The sequence below is a fragment of the Rattus norvegicus genome, chromosome 4, assembly GCF_036323735.1.
Source record: "Rattus norvegicus strain BN/NHsdMcwi chromosome 4, GRCr8, whole genome shotgun sequence".
In the NCBI taxonomy this organism is placed as follows: Eukaryota; Metazoa; Chordata; class Mammalia; order Rodentia; family Muridae; genus Rattus; species Rattus norvegicus.
Genome location: NC_086022.1, coordinates 182,661,283 through 182,681,271, shown reverse-complemented (window position 1 = coordinate 182,681,271; position 19,989 = coordinate 182,661,283). Strand labels below are relative to the sequence as shown.

Genomic DNA, 19,989 nt, shown 5'->3' with positions numbered 1-19,989 from the left:
TATCCTGGTGGCTTCTTGCTGCTTGTGTGGACTTGGGCTGACTGGCAGAGCCTTGTGGTTTCTTCTGGATTGAACTGCCGTTGCTGGTTCATGAATGGTGCTCGTGAGTGGATTGAGCTACCCTTGCTGATGGACTGAACTGCCGATTCCCTGACAACAAAGATTGTAATTGCCCCAAGGAACTATTTCTAAATCGGTCCACATCCCGCTCTTCCCTACTGACTTTTCCTTTCCACCACCTCTGGTGGGCGGTGGGCTAGGAGGGAGGCTAAAGCATTTGAGAACTCTTATTAAAGTAGGTTTTGAAGAATCTAAGCCTATACCAGTTCCTTCTGGGTGCCTGAGGTCACACTGGTAACAATGGTGTGGAGCACAGACATGAGCCCACTCACTTTACACAGTCACATATTTATGTGTCTGATCTTACCTTGAAACTGATTTGCTGTATTTAACATTTTCTTTGTCATTTTACCTTGACTAAGACAGTGTTGGCATGTGTTGTGTGTGTCTATAATATTCATTGCACCGATGCGGCCAGGTGACCAAAGCCCCGTGGTTTTCTTGCGCATGTCAATCATAATGATCATCGGTTTCATCTATGGTGTTGCACAGCAGGGACCCCATTCTTTTCATGGATCGCAATGTTCTATCTGTACACATGTTACAAATGGACCTACGTGCCAACAGTCACAATTTAGAAAGTATAGGAAATGTAGTATAGCACAACGGGAAAGCAATCACCGTGTTTCTGCAGATCTCTGGGTATAATAGTGTCACCAGTCTGACACCTCTACCTTTCGTCCTCTTACTTCCCCGTTCCAGTTGTGACTGTCCTGACCGGGAATGAAGCTCAGGGCAATTATAATCTTATTGGCAAATTGATTTTAGAAACGTATTATTTTATTTTTATTTATGGTGAGTGTGTGTCTGTGCATATGGGGTGGTGGCTGCACAGGTCAGAGGAGGGTATAGCATCTCCGTAGAGATGGAGTCCCAGGTGGTTGTGAACCACCTGACATGGGCAATGGGAATTGAACCCAGGTCCTTTGTTCCTAAACACCAGGCTGTCTCTCCAGTCCCTAGAGTGAACCGGTCTGTCCTTGTAAGGATGACTAATATGGGATGAGTTTTATCAGACAGTGTCTCTATAATGATTATGCGCACAACAGCCCTTCCTAATTTTAGTCCCTCTGTAGTCTATTCTTAGATCATGCAATTAACTGAGAGGAAGTTGATTTTCTCTCTCTCAAAAGTGCTCTCTTTTATTAGATAAGTAGACTTGAAATCGTCTAAAAAAAATAAGAAAAGACAGTAAAATATAATTGGTAGGAGTAGCGGTGCCACTACAGTTTGGCTGGGAAGTTTTAGATGTCAGGACAAATGTAACGAAAGCCAAGTACTTTTAAGGAATGAAATGTTAACTACAAAGCTATAAACTTCATAGAAGGCATCAGAAAAACATTCCGGGTGGTCTCTGGCTTGTTTATAACTTCTTAGGCTCTTAGAAGCATACTGGATAAAAGGAAAAAAAAAACGGAACTGTTAGATTTAATTGAAATTCAAAAGTTAAACAATACAACAAATGACATTTTTTTAAAAAAGCAACCGCCACAGAAATGACTTGATCAAACACAGATCAGATGCAAAACCGCGCCCATAATGCGAAGAAGAGTTCGAAGGTTCTGACTATAAGCAAACCTAATTTTAAAAAGAAGCCAGAGCAGGGTGCCGTCCGCCATCTCTTACTCTAGGTGGCGCTCTAGTCACTGCCCAGCCCATCTGCCTCATTCCAGTACACTCAGCAAACAGTTGTGGAAAATTCATAGTGGGCAACGGATCTCAACAGACTCTATCCTTTACCACCTAACTGACTTCCAGAACACTTCCATCACCCCCAAAAAACCTGATGTGGGTAAATGCTGGGCAGGATGGTGGCCAGGTCACAGGGAAGAACAGGTTGACTTTTGTTAGAAGCCTTAGGCCACTGTTTTGAGCACCCCATACTCAGTCTTGCCCTGAGTCAGTCATTCTCTCAGGAGCAGTGAGGGACCCTATTTGGGGTCTTGGCTTTTCAGATACGTGTGCTGTGTTCCCCCAGCAGTAGCTTGTCTTTTCATTGTCTACATGGGTCAGAATTTCATTTCCTTTTTAGGCAAACAATATTCTTGTATTTTTGTTTTTGTTTCTTGTTTGTTTTTTGTGATGATAATGATGGAACACTAGGCACTCACACATGGAAGTCCATTCAGTTCTACCCAGAAAATACTTAGGCAAATATCCTTGTGTGTATGTATGTGCATGTGTGTATATGTACATATGTATGTGCAGATACATGTGCATGTGTGTGAGCATGTATACATACATGTGCTCACATGCATGTGTGTGCACATGTATGTGTGTATGTACATGTGGGCATGTGCATGTATGCATGCAGGTATGTGTGCATGTGTGTATGCATGCATGTGTGCCTGTGTAAGACTGTGCATGTATGTTATTATGCATGCAAGCATGCATGTGACTATGCATGTATATATGTGCATGTATGTCCATATGCATGTGTGTGCATGTGTGTGACTGTACATGTATGTGCATGTGTGTGCATGTGTGTGTGTGGGTGTGTGCATGTGTGCGTGTTGAGCACACCACACTCTATTTATCCATTCACGTATTCTACTAATGAACCTTTGGGTTTCACCATCTGACAGTAGTGAATATCCCTGCTATGGCTGTTGACATACAGATGTCTATTTTGCTGTTTTCAGTTCTTTTGGGTGGACACCAACAAACAGAATTAATGAATGTCTCAATGAACATAGTTTAACATCAATAGATATATGTTGTGCTAAATAATAAAGAAGGATGCCCCATCCCACGCTAGCACCGGCTACTCTCTGACTCCAGTGGTCTCGCTGCCTCCATGACTAGCCCCATGCAGTGACCACCCTTCTCACGGTTAGCTGTCACAAATCCCTGTAACCCAGTATAATCAAAACTCTAGAGGCTTGTAATTTATCAGTCAGATTTATATCAGCAAATTCTCAACTCACAACATGCTAAAAGAACTCAGGGCCAATTAAAGTAGAAATAAGCTGCCCACTTAGACTGGACACATTGTCCTGCAATTATCCATCCCTCAAATGATATTCATGGTTACCTGTGGCTGTTTAAAGCCACATGGATCTGCGTCATCTTCTCTTCCTCCATTTTCCTTCCTATCTCTCCCTCCTCTCAAAAACTCTCAGCCCACACTCCTTTTCTACTATCCAATCCCAGGTTCTAGCCTTGTCTTTCACCTACCCTCACCGGCTAACAAACAGGAATCTACAGATATAGTACATCAAGATATTTATCCCCAGTTCTTATTCTTGTGAGCAAAATGGCTGTGGCTGTGTAACATCCGTGATGCGGCCCCACAGCAAGATCTTTGCTCTTTGTACAGCCTTTCATCTCCCTGGTTAGGTGGACAGAGGATTGGCAGGCCACTGGCTTCAAGAAACAGTCGTTTGTGGTCTCTGCCTGCCAGCAGCTTTGCCTGCAGACAAAGGGGGTTGAAAGGAAACTTACAAAATGCCTTTGGGAATGAGAGAGATGCCCCTTAACTCCTGCAGGGGAGTACGAACCTGGCTTCAGACAGAAGTCTGATCAAAGTAGCACAGACTAAAAAGATCCCAAAGAAAAGGCCACAGAGCATCCATGCTCAATGAATGAGAAGGAAAATGAAGACCCAGTGTTCTGGATGCTGAGCAGGACGACAAGTGCCAGTCCAGCCTGGGCTAAACCACATGACCTTGTCTCTAAATCTAAAGCAAGCAACCAGTAGGCTCGTAGTTCTGGGTGGCTTTACCAAGATTTTAAATGTGTCTTCTCTCATTCCCAGGCCCACACAGAGGGGAACAAGTAAGAATTCAATTTTCTAACTCATTTTCCTCAAATATGTCAGTCCAAGTATCACGCGCTAGAGTCAACACATTTTCTTCTGGGTCAGTGTCTTCCAAACATTTCAGCTGAGTGACAGCCAGCATGAAGTTCCCCTGTGGGGACCAAAAAGGGAAGCGGGTGTTCCATAGCCAAAGTAGCAAGGACATGTGACAAGTCTTCTCTGTCCTTTGATCTCCTCTAAACAGAGATTATGAGGTCTCTTCTCTCTGCAAAGCATTCTTTACTAGTTTCCTTTGGGTAGAGTTTAAGATTTGCCTTAAATTATTTTTTTTCTCTTTTTGGCACAATCTTGTGTGTGTGTGTGTGTGTGTGTGTGTGTGTGTGTGTGTGTGTGTGTGTGTGTGTGTTGCATGTACAATTGCATGAGTGTGTAGGTGCAGAGGCAAGAATAGGACATCAGGGAGTCCTTTCATGTTGTTCATGTTTCTGCCTTGAGACAGTCTCTCCTCTGGGAATCATGGTGGTCCTGGGCTCACTGATCAGCCTAAAGGGACCCAGGACTGTTAAACACACAGGGTCGTGTCTTCAAAGGGAGAGATGTGTAACCTGTTTTCTGCCCAGGAGGCTGGCAGCAGATGTGTTAATAGCCTGGTGACCTTTGTTCTATTTGTGGTCAGATCATACCCATTCTCCTCAGATCTTGAACCTTTCTTCTTAATCTATAGAGCATATTTTTTATGGAAGATGCCACTTGTTCTTTACAAGGGGTTTTGATGTAGTCATGTCTTAAGCTTTGTTGTGCACACAGGATTGATTAATTATCACCAGGAGAATCTTCCCAAATTGTGCTGTGCTTAAATATGTCTAAAATGAACTATTTGGGATAAGACTCTTGAAGTTTGAACCAACAGCACTGGCTACTGAGTTGTACTGAACCAAACTGCCTTCTTGCCTCTTGTGGATTGACACTCTGCTGGCCGTGGTGTTTGCACAGCACACCCCCTTCCCTGCACTAGAATCTCACCATTAAGCTGGACTGGCTTGCCAGTGAGCTCCCGATGCCTGGGATACAAACACTCTCTGTCATGCTCAGTGTTTTCCCCCATATAAGTACAGGGGATTTGAACTCAGGGCCTCATGTTCTTACTCACTAAGTTATCTTTCAAGCCCCATTTAGGGCATAATTTTCATGCATTAGCTTCCTTACAGCTACTACCCATATTCAAGGAGAAAGCAGCTACTTATAAACATATACACACAAGCATATACAGAACAGTTAAAGGATGCTGAAGCCACTAGCTGTTTTTATCCGACCATGACCATTTCTGTTTCTCCTTCCCCATTGAACCAACATGCATCTTCTTAGCTAAATTACTGCATTGTGAAACTTCTCTCCTTGTCTCCCTGACTTCTCTGGGTTTCCACCACTCTCCCCTTAATCTCTGTCTTTGCCCATCCCATCTCTGATCTCACACACTTCCCAGCAGGTACCTTTTCCTATCCTCTCTAGGCAGGTATGCCTAACTCGGTGTGGTTTGCCTTTCTGTTGTGATCATCCTGTATTCTGAGATGTCACCCTGGGTATCTGTAAGGGACGTTCCATGCCCCTCACCGTCCTCATGGATTCACAGTTTACCAGTTGCCCAGCATCCTAACCGGAGTGCTCTCAGACTCTTGGTGGTGTGAACTTGGGCAATGCTGGTCATCTGAGTAGGCTGAGCTGGTTGTGCACTCCCTGTCAGCTCTGGCTAACCCTCATGGGGTTCAGCAGCAGGACTTCTGCACTTGTGGCTTGTGGTTATGTTTTTTTTTTCTTTCTATGTGTCACTGAAGGCAGGTCATTTCCCTTTTTTTATCTTTTTGTTATTTTCTTTGCTTTTCATGGAGTTTGAGTGGAGAAGAAAACAAACCAAAAAAAAAACCCAAAAACAAAAAACAAAACAACAACAACAACAACAACAACAACAACAAAAAAAAAACGAAACCCCAAGACCAAAAAAAACCTCCATCTCAGCTTCTTCAACTGGAAATCTTTAGAATGATTTTAGCATGCTCAGGACTGTCACTTGGACCTTCCCTAGACACATCAGACCCAGCACTGAGAAAAGCACAAACATCTTTGCTTGTACCCACCCGCTCCCTGTGTTCAGTTTTTCCCGTCTTATGAGGCATGCATTACTGAGTCTCGTTTCCTAGACACTAGAACTGGAGACTTGTAGTCATTCTTCCTCCTTACAATACCACGGGCTGCCTCATTTATATGCCTTGTGTCTTCTGTGAGTCTCTGCTCTCTGTGCTATGACACCATGGCCTTGGAATGATCCATATTCTTGATGTAGTTCAAACCTTTTCTTTTTTTGGAGGGTGGGGTGGGATGGGGTGGGATCCAAGGCTAAGCCATCGAGCTGTCCATTGGAGAGGTGGGGGGCATGGTCTGGATCATCCAATCTGCTCTTTTCTCCTGGGTCCATCACAGTGTGATGCCCAGTGGTTTATTGTGGCAACACGAAGCAAACCTTTGCTCGCTCGCCTCAGTGGTAACACTCAGCTCTGCTTAGAAAAATGAGCAAGTGGTTCTTTTTCTTTCTGAGGAACTGTTCTGTGCATTAGCAGTGATGACAGGAGGGTGTAGTCTTTATTCAACTCATTTTTTAAAAAAATTATTAGATATATGTCTGTACATACATTTCAAATGTTATCCCCCTTCCCGGTTTCCTGTCCATAAGCCCCCAATTTCCTCCCCTTCCTCTCCCCCATATGGGTATTCCCCCATACGTCCCCCTTACTGCCCCCCATATTCCCCTGCACTGGGGTCCAACCTTGGCAGGACCAAGGGCTTCCCCTTCCACTGGTGCCCCAACAAGGCTACTCTCTGCTACATATGCAGTTGGAGCCCTGGGTCAGTCCATGTACAGTCTTTGGGTAGTGGTTTAGACCCTGGAAGCTCTGGTTGGTTGGCATTGTGGTTTTTATGGGGTTGCAAGCTCCTTCAACTCTTTCAATCCTTTCTCTAATTCTCCCCCAGGGGAGTCCTGTTCTCAGTTTGGTGGTTTGCTGCTAGCATTGACCTGTGTAGTCTCTCAGGAGAGATCTATATCAAGTCCCTGTCAGCATGCATTTTCTAGCTTCATTTTCTAGTTTTGGTGGCTGTATATATATAGGCCACATGTGGGGCAGGCTCTGAATGGCCATTCCTTCAGTCGCTGCTCTAAACTTTGCTTCCATATCCCCTCCTATGGATATTTTTCCCCTTTAAGAAGGAGTGGGAGCATCTGCATTTTGGTCGTCCTTCTTCTTGAGCTTCCTGTGGTCTGTGGATTGCATCTTGGGTAGTTCTAGCTTTTGGGCTAATATCCACTTATCAATGAGTGCATACCATGTGTGTTCTTTTGTGACTGGGTTACCTCACTCAGAATGGTATTTTCTAGTTCCTTCCATTTGCCTATGAATTTCATGAAGTCATTGTTTTTGATAGCTTAGTAGTACTCCATTGCGTAGGGGCACCACAGTTTTTGAATCCATTCCTCTGTTGAAGGGCATCTGGGCTCTTTCCAGCTTCTGGCTATTATAAATAAGGCTGCTATGAACATAGTGGAGCACGTGTCGACCAGTTCAGCTGCTGTCTGCACTTCAGCAGGTCTTCAGGGTCTATGGCTAGAAGACACCTAGTGGTACCCTGTGGTATTTCACCTACACTAAAAAGTTCTTTTGGATCTTGGGCACAGACCGCCTGGTGTTGTGTCTAGCATCAGCCGGGGTTGCTAACTGCTCTGACGAACCTAACCCAGAGTTTCAACGGCTTCATAGAAGAGTTTGTTTTGAACCTTCAAACTGTTTTGCTCAGGTTGGTGACTCTCCAAATAATCACGCAAAAGGAGTTATGGTCATGTAGGACAGAAGCGGTCCTTATCCTTGGATAGGAAGAATCAAGCACATTGTTTACTGAAAACAGGCAAACAAAAAACAACATATGAAATTGGATGCCAATCTAATATGTATTCATATTAAATGTGTGTTTATATTAAAATATATGCATTTTGATATATTTTCATTAATTTTTATTTACTCACTTTACATCCCAACCACAGTCCCCCTCCCTCCTCTCCTCCCAGCTCTACCATACTGCCCCCTTCCTCCATTTCTCCCTCTGAGGAGAAGGGGAGCCCCCACCTTGGGCACCAACTGGCCCTGACACATCAAGTCACATCGGGACTAAGCACATCCCTTCTCACTGAGGCCAGACAAGGCAACCCAGGTAGGGGAAATGGATTCAAAGGCAGGGAACAGAGTCCAAGTAAAAGACAGCCCCCTTCTCCAATTGTTAGGGAACAATATGAAGGCCAAGCTGCACATCTGCTACACATATGTAGGGGGCCTAGGTCCAGTCTATGTGTGCTCTTTGGTTGGTGTTTCAGTCTCTGTGAGCCCCCATTGTTACATGTTAGTTGACTCTGTAAGCTTTCCTGTGGTGTCCTTGATCCCTCTGGCTTCATCAATCTTCCCAACTCTTCTCAAGACTCCCTGAGTTCAACCTAATGTCTAACTATAGGTATCTGTTTCTGTTTCCATTAGATGCTAGATATGCCTCTCAGAAGACAGTTATGCTAGGCTCCTGACTGGGTGTTCCTGGGACCTGGCAGGCCTCCTTGGAAGGGAAGGCAATGGAGCTCGTTGGTGGTGTAGGGCACAGCAGCTTCCCTCTGCTGGCTGTGTCACATTTCAGTATATTAAAACTATGACTCAATTAAAAAAAAAGAACAAAATCTATCTGACATAAGTCTGGGAAAAGAAGAGCAATGATGGCTTGAGGAATACTAAAATTTAAAACGTTCTCAACAATTAAAAGAGAACGGTACTATGATTTAAGGACTGCTTTAATGAGAAAAAGAGTTGTTTACGATTGTAAACAGAGAGACGGATTAGATAGAATATAAAAGCCCCCAGATTATAGAAAACTGTATATAATGATTTAATAAAAACAAAATAGCCCAAGAATTCTAAACAACTCTTCAGTGGATGTTCAGGGGACAAATGAAAATATCTGTATTACGCTTTAAAGGAAGGAAGGGGGAGAAAGGATTATGTTAATCCTTGTGGGCTTTCCTTAGGGTTCTTCAGAGATCAGAGCCAACAGCCTGTGTGTATCTGGATGCTGGGGTTTGAGAAGCAATGATTTAATGTACTTATGGAAGCTAAGGAGCTTCAAGGGGGAAGAGGAAGCCAGAACAGAATCAAATGGCAGATTTAGTTCTGACTGAAGGCCAGTGGGCGTGGAACCCAGCAAGGGCAGAGGTTTCAACCCACATCTGAAGGCAGGGAATCCAGTGAAAGGCAGACAGGAGGTAGGTGGTTCTCTGTTGCTTGGTAAGGGTTGGCTTTTGTTTTAATTATTTACAATTTGAATTATAACCTCATGCAAAACATCATAACAATGAACTCAGGAAACTGTTTGCTCCGATATCTGGACATCTCATAGCAATTCATGAATATAATTCACCCCACAGGCATCATTGAAGGTTGACAGACTCTGTCTTCTTAGTTGAAACCATGTTACCAAAGGTCATGACGCTCACTTTAAGAGAGAGGCTTGCTGTAGAATCCAAAGATATAATATTAAGGGGACAGAATTTCTGTCATTGTCCCCTTCTTCCCACTGAGTGTGTGAACGTCTCATGTTCATGTTGTATTTGTTTGAGGACCCCACGGGGAGAAATATGCTATTTTAATGAGCTGAGAAGGTATCCGATTCTGTCCACTGCTGGCCACTAATTGCACATGGGCTCTTTGGTTGACTCTCACATGCTAGGATGCTCAGAGTGTCTCAAGCCATCAGTGCCCAAGGCCCACATTTTATTTTTCTCTAGTGGATTTGAATTTCTTCTGTGCTTTGTGACAGCACTCTGGTGAGTTTATTCTGATATTACTTGATATTCATATTCCCTTGATCTTGATTACCGACAGCAGGAATAAGAGTCCTTGGAAAGGGTGGAATCATGAAATGTGGGCCCCATGCATGGGGCTTCAGCTCCCAAGTCAGATGCTTGCAGAGGGGTAGGTTTTGGAGAAATATTTTTGAGTGTTCTAATCAGCATCACTGTGTGTGCATGCACGGGTGTGTGCACAGACACACCCATGCATGCTCATGGGTGTGCACATATGATGACCACAGACCATTCTGTGAGCCATTCCTTAGGTGCTGCCCACGTGCTGGTAAGCACTTTACTGACTGAATCATGTCCCCACCTCCCAATGCCACTTTGAATTTGAAAGCACATTTCTTCGGATCATTTCAGTCCTGGAGAGGAATGACTTGGCCCTTAATGAGAACTGGGGTTGCCTGGTGTAGCTCATTAGCTCTGTTTGTTTCTGTTCCTTTTTAAAAGGCAACTCAAAAACCGAACTGATAGCTTAAGTGACTCACACTGAAGGGCTGTCTTGAGGGATTTGGAGAGACGGATCAATAACCCTAAGTGCTGGATTCAGGTTCATTCTGTTTCTCTATCAGGGAGCATTCCTTCCCAGGTGACATGATTCAGAATGTCATCTAAGAGATGTCAACGGCCCTGGAGGATGTGGAAGGGCCAGAGGCAAAGTGTCAGGAAGCATGGTTGGCGGTGCAGCTTGAGGCTAGGTCTTAAAGAAACATACACACAATCCTGAAATAACCAAGTTCTACAAATGCACAGAGATTAGTTATGTCCAAATTAGGATGTACAGTCAATTGCCAATCACATGTGATCAGACATCAGGTGAGTAGATAGGACCTCAGAAATGTGGTAACACCCTACCACCTCAAGGTGCTGAGGCAACAAACAATGCTTTGGCACACAAATGTGACTTTGACGGTTTTATTTATATAGCAAATAGTTTCAAAACAACCAGACGCACTGCTTATTATTAATATGGCTTCCAACAGTTTCTCTTGCAAGTACTTTTCTTTTTTTTTACTTCTGGCTCAAAGCACTGGTGGAACCAGTCTGTAATACTCACAGCTAGCCCTACTGTTTTCTGACCATGTTGCCAAATTCTCAAAGAGCCCTACCACACTGCAGCTGAAGACTCACTGTGAAGTTACCCTTCCAATTAACTAGGTTTCCTGATTTTATTAGAGGTCTCCAGTAGGTTCCTGATGACAGGCACAGAGCCTCTTGTAACCTTCATGTTTATCCATCCAGATTAACTCCTGTGTCAGTCCCTCGTGTGACGTAGCTTAGGTCTGCACTAGCTTTTGGTTCGGATGAAGGGCTGCCAGTGTGTGTCCCCAAGAGAAACAGCAGACGCTCACAGACGTCAGAACAGCTAGGCCCAGAACAACCACTTGCTTTGAGTTCTGAAGTGGTGTGTTCTGTTTTGATCTTTCTCAAAACCTCATACTTATAGCCTTTGTCATGATTGGAAGTATTTCTTTTGAATTTGTTAGTGCCATTAGACAGACTTCTTATGGTCAGAATATTGACAGATTGTAGCAATTCTTGTCAAAATCTCATCAGTTTCATAGTTAGTGTCTCAGGAACTCAGTGCCCAGAAAGAAATAGATAATATTATAGTATTTAGGTAGTCATACCCAAAGCAATGGCTGTTTGTCATGATTTTCTGGGAGCTTCCAGGGGTTCTGCTATTATATTGTATATTACATATGGTAATAATAAAACCTTTTAAAGCAAGATTACACAGGAATGTACAAGTGAAAGGGACACTGAAAGCATTATTGTCTATATTAGCGCCCTCCAAATATAATATTTAGATAGGAAACTAATAAAATATGCACAAGGCCTTTCTGAGGAAAACCACAGAATTAGGACAGAAGGGATTGAAGAGAAACCAAATAAACAGAGATAGTTCACGGTCATGGGTAGAGAGATGCAATATTGTATAGAGTTAAGAATCTTTAGTTTGGTTCATGCATTCAATGTTGTTTTATCCAATTCCCAGCTAGGTACCCGGTGGATATTGATAGACCCAAGATAGAGTTTTAAGGAAAAGGCAAGAGACTGGAAGCAACGGGAGTTGATATTTAAGAGCAAAGTTGGAAGACTTTTGTTGCCCAGCAGGCTCTGCACTATAGCCGTGTGTGGTGATGGATTGTGTTTTCTCTAAAGCCTGCACCCAGCATCCTTCCCAAGACAAGACTGCCTTTGAGCTGTGATTACATGCATCACCTATGTGAAACCCTCCTTCGGGAAGATGGACACAAGTGGAGGTCATCTCATTACACATAAAATAAGCCAGAACTAGAAAGGCTTTCCAAATGTTTTCTCTCACGTGTAGAGAGTCTACATTTAAAAATACCCAAGAGTAGAAGGAGGAAGAACAGGGGAGGGGAAGAAGATGGCGACGGGGGTGAAATGGACAGAGCAGCATCTATGATATGAGATACCTTCATATCACACAAAGGGTGGCACTGCAATATTATTTGTAATTTGTAAACTTAAACTGTTCCTTGAGTATCTTGATCATTTGCATCTTATTATATACAAAAATTAAATTACCTTAAAGAAAAGAGGGAAGAGATTTGGAAGACGTGGCCTTCTCTTCACCGTGGGGAGATACAACAGAAGGGTGAGCTGTCTTCAGACTGAGAGAAGGGTGCTCAGCAGACACCGGTCACCTCAGTCTTTGACCTTTGTTTTTGTGGTTTCCAGAACTTTGCAAAATGAACATCCTGTGTTGATGCTCCCTGGGCTGTAGTGATTTGGTCCAGCAGCTCAGATGAGATAATTCGGAATCAAGGTAAGAGACAGTAAGTTCAATGGAACAAGCCACAAAGCCAGGAATATACCACAGTCACAGTCGGTGGATTTTGGATAAGAACAACATAGGGATCAAAGATAGTCTTCTCAACAACAGGTTCCTCAGCAGCCGACCACCCACACAGACAAAAATGCACCTAGGTGAGACCTTGTGCCTTCATGAAAACCAATCCAGTCTGAAATACAAAGTTCAAAGACTTAGTTCAACAGTAGAGAAGCCAGGCAACCAGATGATACCATTCCACCCTCCCAGCAGCCTTCAGGTTAGCTGGGGACAGCACAAGCTCGCCAAGCATCTGTTTGCTCACTTGCTAGAGGGAAAGTACCTTCTCACATTAAGACGTACTATTTCCTTGTAGCGCAGAGTGAGAGGCAACCAAGAGAATAGGAACTCAGAGTTTTAATAGGAAAGAACAGGGTGGAGTTAAGGGTGCAGGAGGGGAAATGCCTTTAGATTCATTTATCTAAAACCTCCTTGACCTTCTGCTCTCATTTAAATGGAACTTAGGAGGAGACCCCAGACTCTCTGCATTTTCTTTTCTGATATCGTTTATTGGAAGTGGCTGTCTGCTGTAAGGTATTGAGTACAGGGTAAACAGCATACAAAGTCACAGATTGCCGTTAATGACCAGCAAACTAACATTAAACAGTTCAACCGTACAGTTTTTAAGTTAGATAAGTAAATTTTAGAGATCAATCCATTGACTGCTTTTTATCAGCACCACTTTATCTGTAACTCTGATAAGGCTGATGGCGGAGACAGTGGTTAACACCACAATAAGAAGTAAAAGCCTATAGAACAGACCGACCCCAAATCAGATCAGAGCTTTTAAAACAGCTGTCTTGTTAAAAAAAAAAAAAACATTGTTAGAACATTTCACATGGGTTGTAAAGATTCAATGCTAGAAATACAGACTCCTCATCCGCAGTTCTGGTTGCTCAGCAGGCAGGTCTTGGCGCCAGTTTCTTTCTCTTTCCATTTTCAAAGGTGAGAAAAGGAGAGGCAAGGGGAATCTGATATTCCTTCTAGCTTGGCTCCCTTCTGAGGTTCTTCTAGCTTCCCAGGGGTGCACGCCCCAGCCACTGCATGGGCAGTGGCAGTTGGGTGGTGTGCCATGACTCGAGCTTCCGTGGAAGCTCTGATTGGTTGGCATTGTTGTTCATAAGGGGTCTCGAGCCCCTTCAACCTCTTCCAGTCCTTTCTCTGATTCCTTCAACTGGGGTCCCGTTCTCAGTTCAGTGGTTTGCTGCTGGCATTCGCCTCTGTATTTGCTGTGTTCTGGCTGTGTCTCTCAGGAGCGATCTACATCCGGCTCCTGTCGGCCTGCACTTCTTTGCTTCATCCATCTTGTCTAATTGGGTGGCTGTATATGTATGGGCCACATGTGGGGCAGGCTCTGAATGGGTGTTCCTTCTGCCTCTGTTCTAAACTTTGCCTCCCTCTTCCCTGCCAAGGGTATTCTTATTCCCCTTTTAAAGAAGGAGTAAAGCATTCACATTTTGATGCAGAGTTCTTCATATGAAGGGATCTCTGTTTGCTCAGTTTTTAATTCAACTTCCACAGATTGGGGTTCCTCGGTGACTGAGTCGTACCGCGAGACTTGGCTCGTTGACTGAGTATAGCACGTCGTACCGTGAGAGTGACCCTGTAAAATCTCGCTGACTACTGACACTACCAAAGCTTTGAACACTAACCACATTGAAATTATGATTGATTAGTTAACTGGTATCATGGGTGAAGATGGGCATTTTATGTTAACTTAAAACACATAAATGGATGTTTATACATAGATTTTTTTCTCTTTTTTTAGAGCATGGTAGGTTCCACTGCAGAAGGTCCCTCTATTAACCAATGATACATCACTGTCCGTATTCTCATTATTTCTTTGCCGTTGGAAGAAAATAACTTAAGGAACTTAAAGCTGGGTGGTGGTAGCACGTGCCTTTAATCCCAGCACTCAGACCACTGAGTTTGAGGCCAGCTGCTGTACACAGTGAGTCCCAGGGCAGACAGGGTTACACAGAGAAATCATGTCTCAAAAACCAAAAGAAAGAGAAAAGAAAAAAAAAAGAAAGAAAAAAAGAACTTATAATATTGTAAATGCTCGATCATAATGTGTTATTATTAATAATTATTTATCTTAATTTGCTTGCATGTGTCTGTTTCCATTTAAGTAATTGTGGTATTCATTATCATTTGTGTTTATGGAGACTTCCCAAAACATTTAAGTTTCGTAGAAATACTAGCTTTATTTTCTTATTCGTGGTTTATACATTTTAAAAGTGTAAGTCCCGTTAGGTTCTGATGCCGTAAAAATTTAAGTGGCAAAACTAGATTTTGAAGCAAACAGCTGCATTATGGAACATGTCTGACATGCCGGTCTAGAACCGAACAGTCAAGAAACTTGATTATTAGTTAACGTGTAACAGTGGGACAGGGAATCTCCCAGCATTTTAGAAAGTTTTGAATGTTTATTAATGATTTTTAAAAATCAAGTAAGTAAACAGAAGTTTTGGTGGAGCATCTGGTGGAGTGCCCAGTCACCAGCAGAGCAAAGCAATCCTTGTCATCTCTGAGTCTTCTGGACAGGCAAGGACAGTTTCTTTCCTAAGAACTATGCTTAGTCATTTCCATAAACTAAAAACACCTCCAAATGTGCACATAAAGGACACCACCTACCCCTGGGTGATGTGTTTGTGATTCACGGTCCAGTGACTCAACTCTGCATCCAAGACAGCCAAGGTCCAGAGGAATGAGGTCCCTCCCAAAAGGTCAAACTTGTAGAGCGTCTCACCCCGTGGTCAATTGTTTTCCTTCGCGTGCACCTGTGCCCTGCTGGCATGCAGGGCTCACCTGTGTGGGTCAAGAAGATGCGCTCAGCCTGGGTGTGTCTTCTTCACACAGCCAATGAGTTCTTCCTTCACAGCGGTCTGACATAGTGTGATTCATGGACGTTTCCAGAGGTAATACCAATGACAGTGACCTTCTCAAGAGATTTCCCATACTTCTGTATCAATTTGGGGATGGAAAACATTTCCAAACTCTTGTCACGCAAATGGGAAGTCCATATTTAAAGAATTATAGCTAATAATGTAAGTTTAAGAATTAGACGTGGGTGGTGATTCTAAATTGTAAATTAATTTCCACACGGTTATGTCAAGACCAGGTTATTCAAAGTTGCTAATTCATGAGACTATGGATGTCCCTCTCTAGCCACTCATCAGTTTTAATTTAATTTTAATTCTCCATGAGTTTAGGAAACCATTGCCAACCATAGGCTAAAGATATTTGGAACGTTCCAGAACTAGATAATCCACAAGCTTTCTATAGCCTGGTTTTCTGGACCACATGATAAAATCTATGCTGGCTCTTTTTCATCTTGTCTAGAGTGTGACTTCTCCCTTGCTCAGTGTAGCTGCTCTCCCATTAGTTACGTGGACACACCTTGGTTATGTGATTGTAGAGAACTCGGTGCTTACTCAATTAGCCCTGTTCAACAATAGCGTAAGGGTGCCGATGCCAGACCTTCAGACACAGCAAAGAGAAAGGATGGTACAGCTTTTCCACAAAAACATAAACATACACGACTTAATAAGGAGAGAAAAATTACACGTTGAGGCTGCTACCGTTTATAGAACATTGCTGTTAACCTCATGTTGTACCTAATTTATAAATTAAACTCTATCCTAAGTGTGACTTCATTAGAAGAGAAAATATACGACATACAAAGACTTTGGTGTTGTCTACTGTTTGGGGTATTGGCTGAGGCCTTGCAGTACATCCTCCACAGATGCAGGGATATTGCCGAATTGCCTTGTTAGGGAAATAAGTTCTGTGATGTGGGGAGGCAGACATGTTGCAGGGATAATCCCTGGAGATTCTGGTGAGGCTGCAGTTATGGGCAATGCTTTTTACTTTATTAAAGAAATAAAGCAAAGTGCAGGGTGACTCCAGAGGGAATGAGCAGAATTTAATCTTATTGCTACAAGGGGGAAGAGAGCCAAACAAAGCATGAGTCTCCCAGGGCCATCACTGCACTTAAAGCATAGCTCACATGGGATGCCCTATTCCCAATCTATCTTGAGCTTTATACAAAGGGAACAAGAATGAAGAACAGTAGAGGAGAACCAGGGTGAGGCTCAGTGGAAGACACCTGCCTAGTATGCCTGAGGTCCCAGACTTGATCCTCAGTGCTAAAGAAAACACAACACAGGACATTGTAGCTTGTACTAAAGTTGACAGTTCAGTTTGCCAATGTTCTGCAGGAGCCCATTGTAAGCTGGCACATTCTTTGATTATGACCAATGTCAGATTGTTGTCCTTGTCCTGATCTCATGCATTGAACCCACCAAGTCTTCCAAGGACTCTCTATTCAGAGAGAGAGAGAGAGAGAGAGAGAGAGAGAGAGAGAGAGAGAGAGAGAGAGAGAGAGCACGCGCGTGTGTATGTACCTTTGAAACAATGTGTATCAGCCATTGAAAAATTATTAATGTGCCTATTGTAACTCTCCTGCTTTTAACCTCTTGGGGGCAAGATATTGACTTATGTTTCATTGAACTTCATTATTATTTATAGAAGGAAGAAGCTCAAAGAGAGGAAACTAGTAACTGCTATATGATCAAGCCACTTTGAACTGAATGTATCTTTCCAACCTGCTACACAGGCCTGAAATTCAACCACTGGTGGCACATTTGCCAGACTTAAGTATTGTTTATCTATTTGGCAAGTAGTTCAACAGGCCATTCTTACTGTTTTCTTAATATGAATTTAAGTACATATAATAATAAACATTATTTCCTAGGGATATATGAGTCACAGAGTACTCCTGAACAGGACACCCAGAACAGACTAAAGAGATGGTTACATCCAACTAATAAACTTATTTGTTCCCTTAAAGGATCATGGTCAAAGAGATACTTAGAAGGCAATAGGTGCCTTTCAGGTCATTGTAGCACCAAACAAGTCCTTTTCTAGCATGGGTGATACTTTCTGAAAGACGATCCCTGGGGTTTTTGTACAACTTGCGGGCAGCTCCACTGAAGAGTCTCTTTTTCCCTAGGGATGGCTTCCTGTTTCCGTAATGTCAGGGAGGGTCCTCATGAACCTAGGCTTTTGAGCATTGTGTGTCAACTTTGTGCATTTTCTGAACCTCTAACTTTCAATAGCTTACTGGCTCTTATTAACCTTCTTCATCCCTACAGGGAGGGACGTTCCAATTAGAGGACATAGCTTTTGGGCTGTGGTTTGAAACAGACTACTGAAGGAGAGGAAGAGGGGCAGAGGTACAGAAAGGCAGGCATGAAGCCCACACCAAGGTTAGTCTACACTTGTCCTTTCATGCCTGCTAACTCTGGACATTATCGTAAAGGAATTCCTCTAAGAAAACTTTAAGAAATATATTTTTTCTTCTTGAACCAGATTCCGACATGTAATTGCTCAGACTTGAGGTTGCCCTGGAATGTGGCAAGTGGGATTGCTTCAACCCTTTGCCCCTGAGAAGCAGCTGGACTCATCTTCACCACATGAAAGCATCTGCCATTCTTCCGTCGATCTGTGGCAGACACAGTGGTTGTGGCTACCTTGACAGCTAAGCCTGCTTGGAGCTTTCTAATGGAGGCTCCGGTTCGTACCATCTGTTCCTCATCACCTAAAATTGTGGTTGTTTTCCTGAAAGGCCAAAGATGGCCAATTTATCCCGAAACTGAAAATCAATACGCCTCTAACCTTATGTGGCCCAGATTTTAGGAATAACATCCTGGCTTCATTCGGAAATGTTCCACCTTGCTTTAATTCTTGGAAAATAGGGATCATTCAATATTCCCCTCTCCAGATGTCTTCAGCCAGCATCCAGCAGTGAGCCAGAAGGCTGTGTGTTAGACAGGGTTGGAGACCGCAGGGCACTGTCCAATCATATATCCTGATGCTCTTGTCAGAAGCCACACTGCAAATGGCCATGGGCTCACTAGGTCAAGCAATGGTAGGCTCTCGCTGTGTAAAATTTGGGATTATTTTCACTGCGGAAGACTTTAGGGTAGAATTAGGGCAAGTGTTCTGGTGTTTATGTATGTGAAGGTTGGACAAAGAAAGTACTGGGTGAGCTTGTAAATTCAAGGAAATAAAACGACCCAACTTCCTTATCTCTCCACATGATGTCCGAGTTGTATAACATGCCATACAATTTCAGGAAGACTTACTGCCTAACAACAGCTATTATTGGTGTCTTAAGTTTCCATGAGGACTTTTCTACTACAAACAATGTTACAGTTGGTGTTTTAAGGACCTTTCTACTACATACAACAGTTTCATATTTGTTTTTTTCTTTTTTTTTTATTGGATATTTTCTTTACTTACATTTCAAATGTTATCCCCTTTCCCAGTTTCCCCTCTGGAAACCCTCTATCCCATCACCCAGCCCCTTACTTCTATGAGGGTGCTCCCCAACTCCCTTCTGCCTCTATACCCTAGCATTTCCCTATACTGGGGCATTGATCCTTGACAGGACCAAGGACCTCTCCTCCCCTTGACGCCTGACAAGGCCATTCTCTGATACATATGCAGATTAAGCCATGGGTCGATAAATGTGTACTCTTTGGTTGGTGGTTTAGTCCCTGGGAGCTCTGGGGGGTCTGGTTGGTTGATACTGTTGTTCTTCCTATGGGGTTGCAAGCCCTTCAGCTCCTTCAGTCCTTTCTCTAACTTCTCCATTGGGGACCTGTTCTCAGTCCAATGGTTGGCTGCAAGCATCTACCTCTGTATTTGTCAGGCTCTGGCACAGCCTCTCAGGAGACAGCTATATCAGGCTCCTGTCAGCACTTCTTGGCATCCTCAATATTGTCTTGGTTTGGTGTTTGTATATGGGATGGATCTCCCAGGTAGGGCAGTCTCTGGATAGCATTTCCTTCAGTCTCTGCTCCACACTTTGTCTCCAATTTTCTATTGTGAGTATTTTTGTTCCACTTTCTAAAAGAACTTTGGTCTTCCTTCTTTTAAGCTTCACATGGTTTGTGATTGTATCCTGGGTATTCTGAGCTTTTAGGCTAATATCCAGTGAGTGGATACCGTGTGTGTGTGTGTTTTTTTTCCTGTGTGTGATTGAGTTACCTCACTCAGGATGATATTTTATAGTTCCATCCATTTGTCTAAGAATTTCATGAAGTCATTGTTTTTGATAACTGTGTAGTACTCCATTGTGTAAATGTACCACATTTTCTGTATCCATTCCTCTGTTGAAGGACATCTGGGATGTTTCCAGCTTCTGGCTATTATAAATAAGGCTGCTATGAACATAGTGGAGCATGTGTCCTGTTATATGTTGGAGCATCATTGGATATATGTCCAGGAGTGGTATAGCTGGGTCCT

The 19,989-nt window shown here is 43.2% G+C and overlaps 2 long non-coding RNA genes across 2 annotated transcripts; one reads left to right on the top strand and one right to left on the bottom strand.

The window, feature by feature from the left end:
* Window positions 1-1,231: 1,231 nt before the first annotated feature.
* Window positions 1,232-13,808, bottom strand: LOC108350795 (uncharacterized). Its single transcript, XR_001837774.3, has 3 exons — window positions 13,546-13,808; window positions 12,369-12,805; window positions 1,232-1,512 (listed from the first exon to the last, which is right to left on the bottom strand). It is a non-coding gene; the product is annotated as an uncharacterized LOC108350795 (long non-coding RNA).
* Window positions 13,804-18,775, top strand: LOC134486874 (uncharacterized). The gene is made up of 2 exons (XR_010066325.1): window positions 13,804-17,945; window positions 18,049-18,775. It is a non-coding gene; the product is annotated as an uncharacterized LOC134486874 (long non-coding RNA).
* Window positions 18,776-19,989: the final 1,214 nt, after the last annotated feature.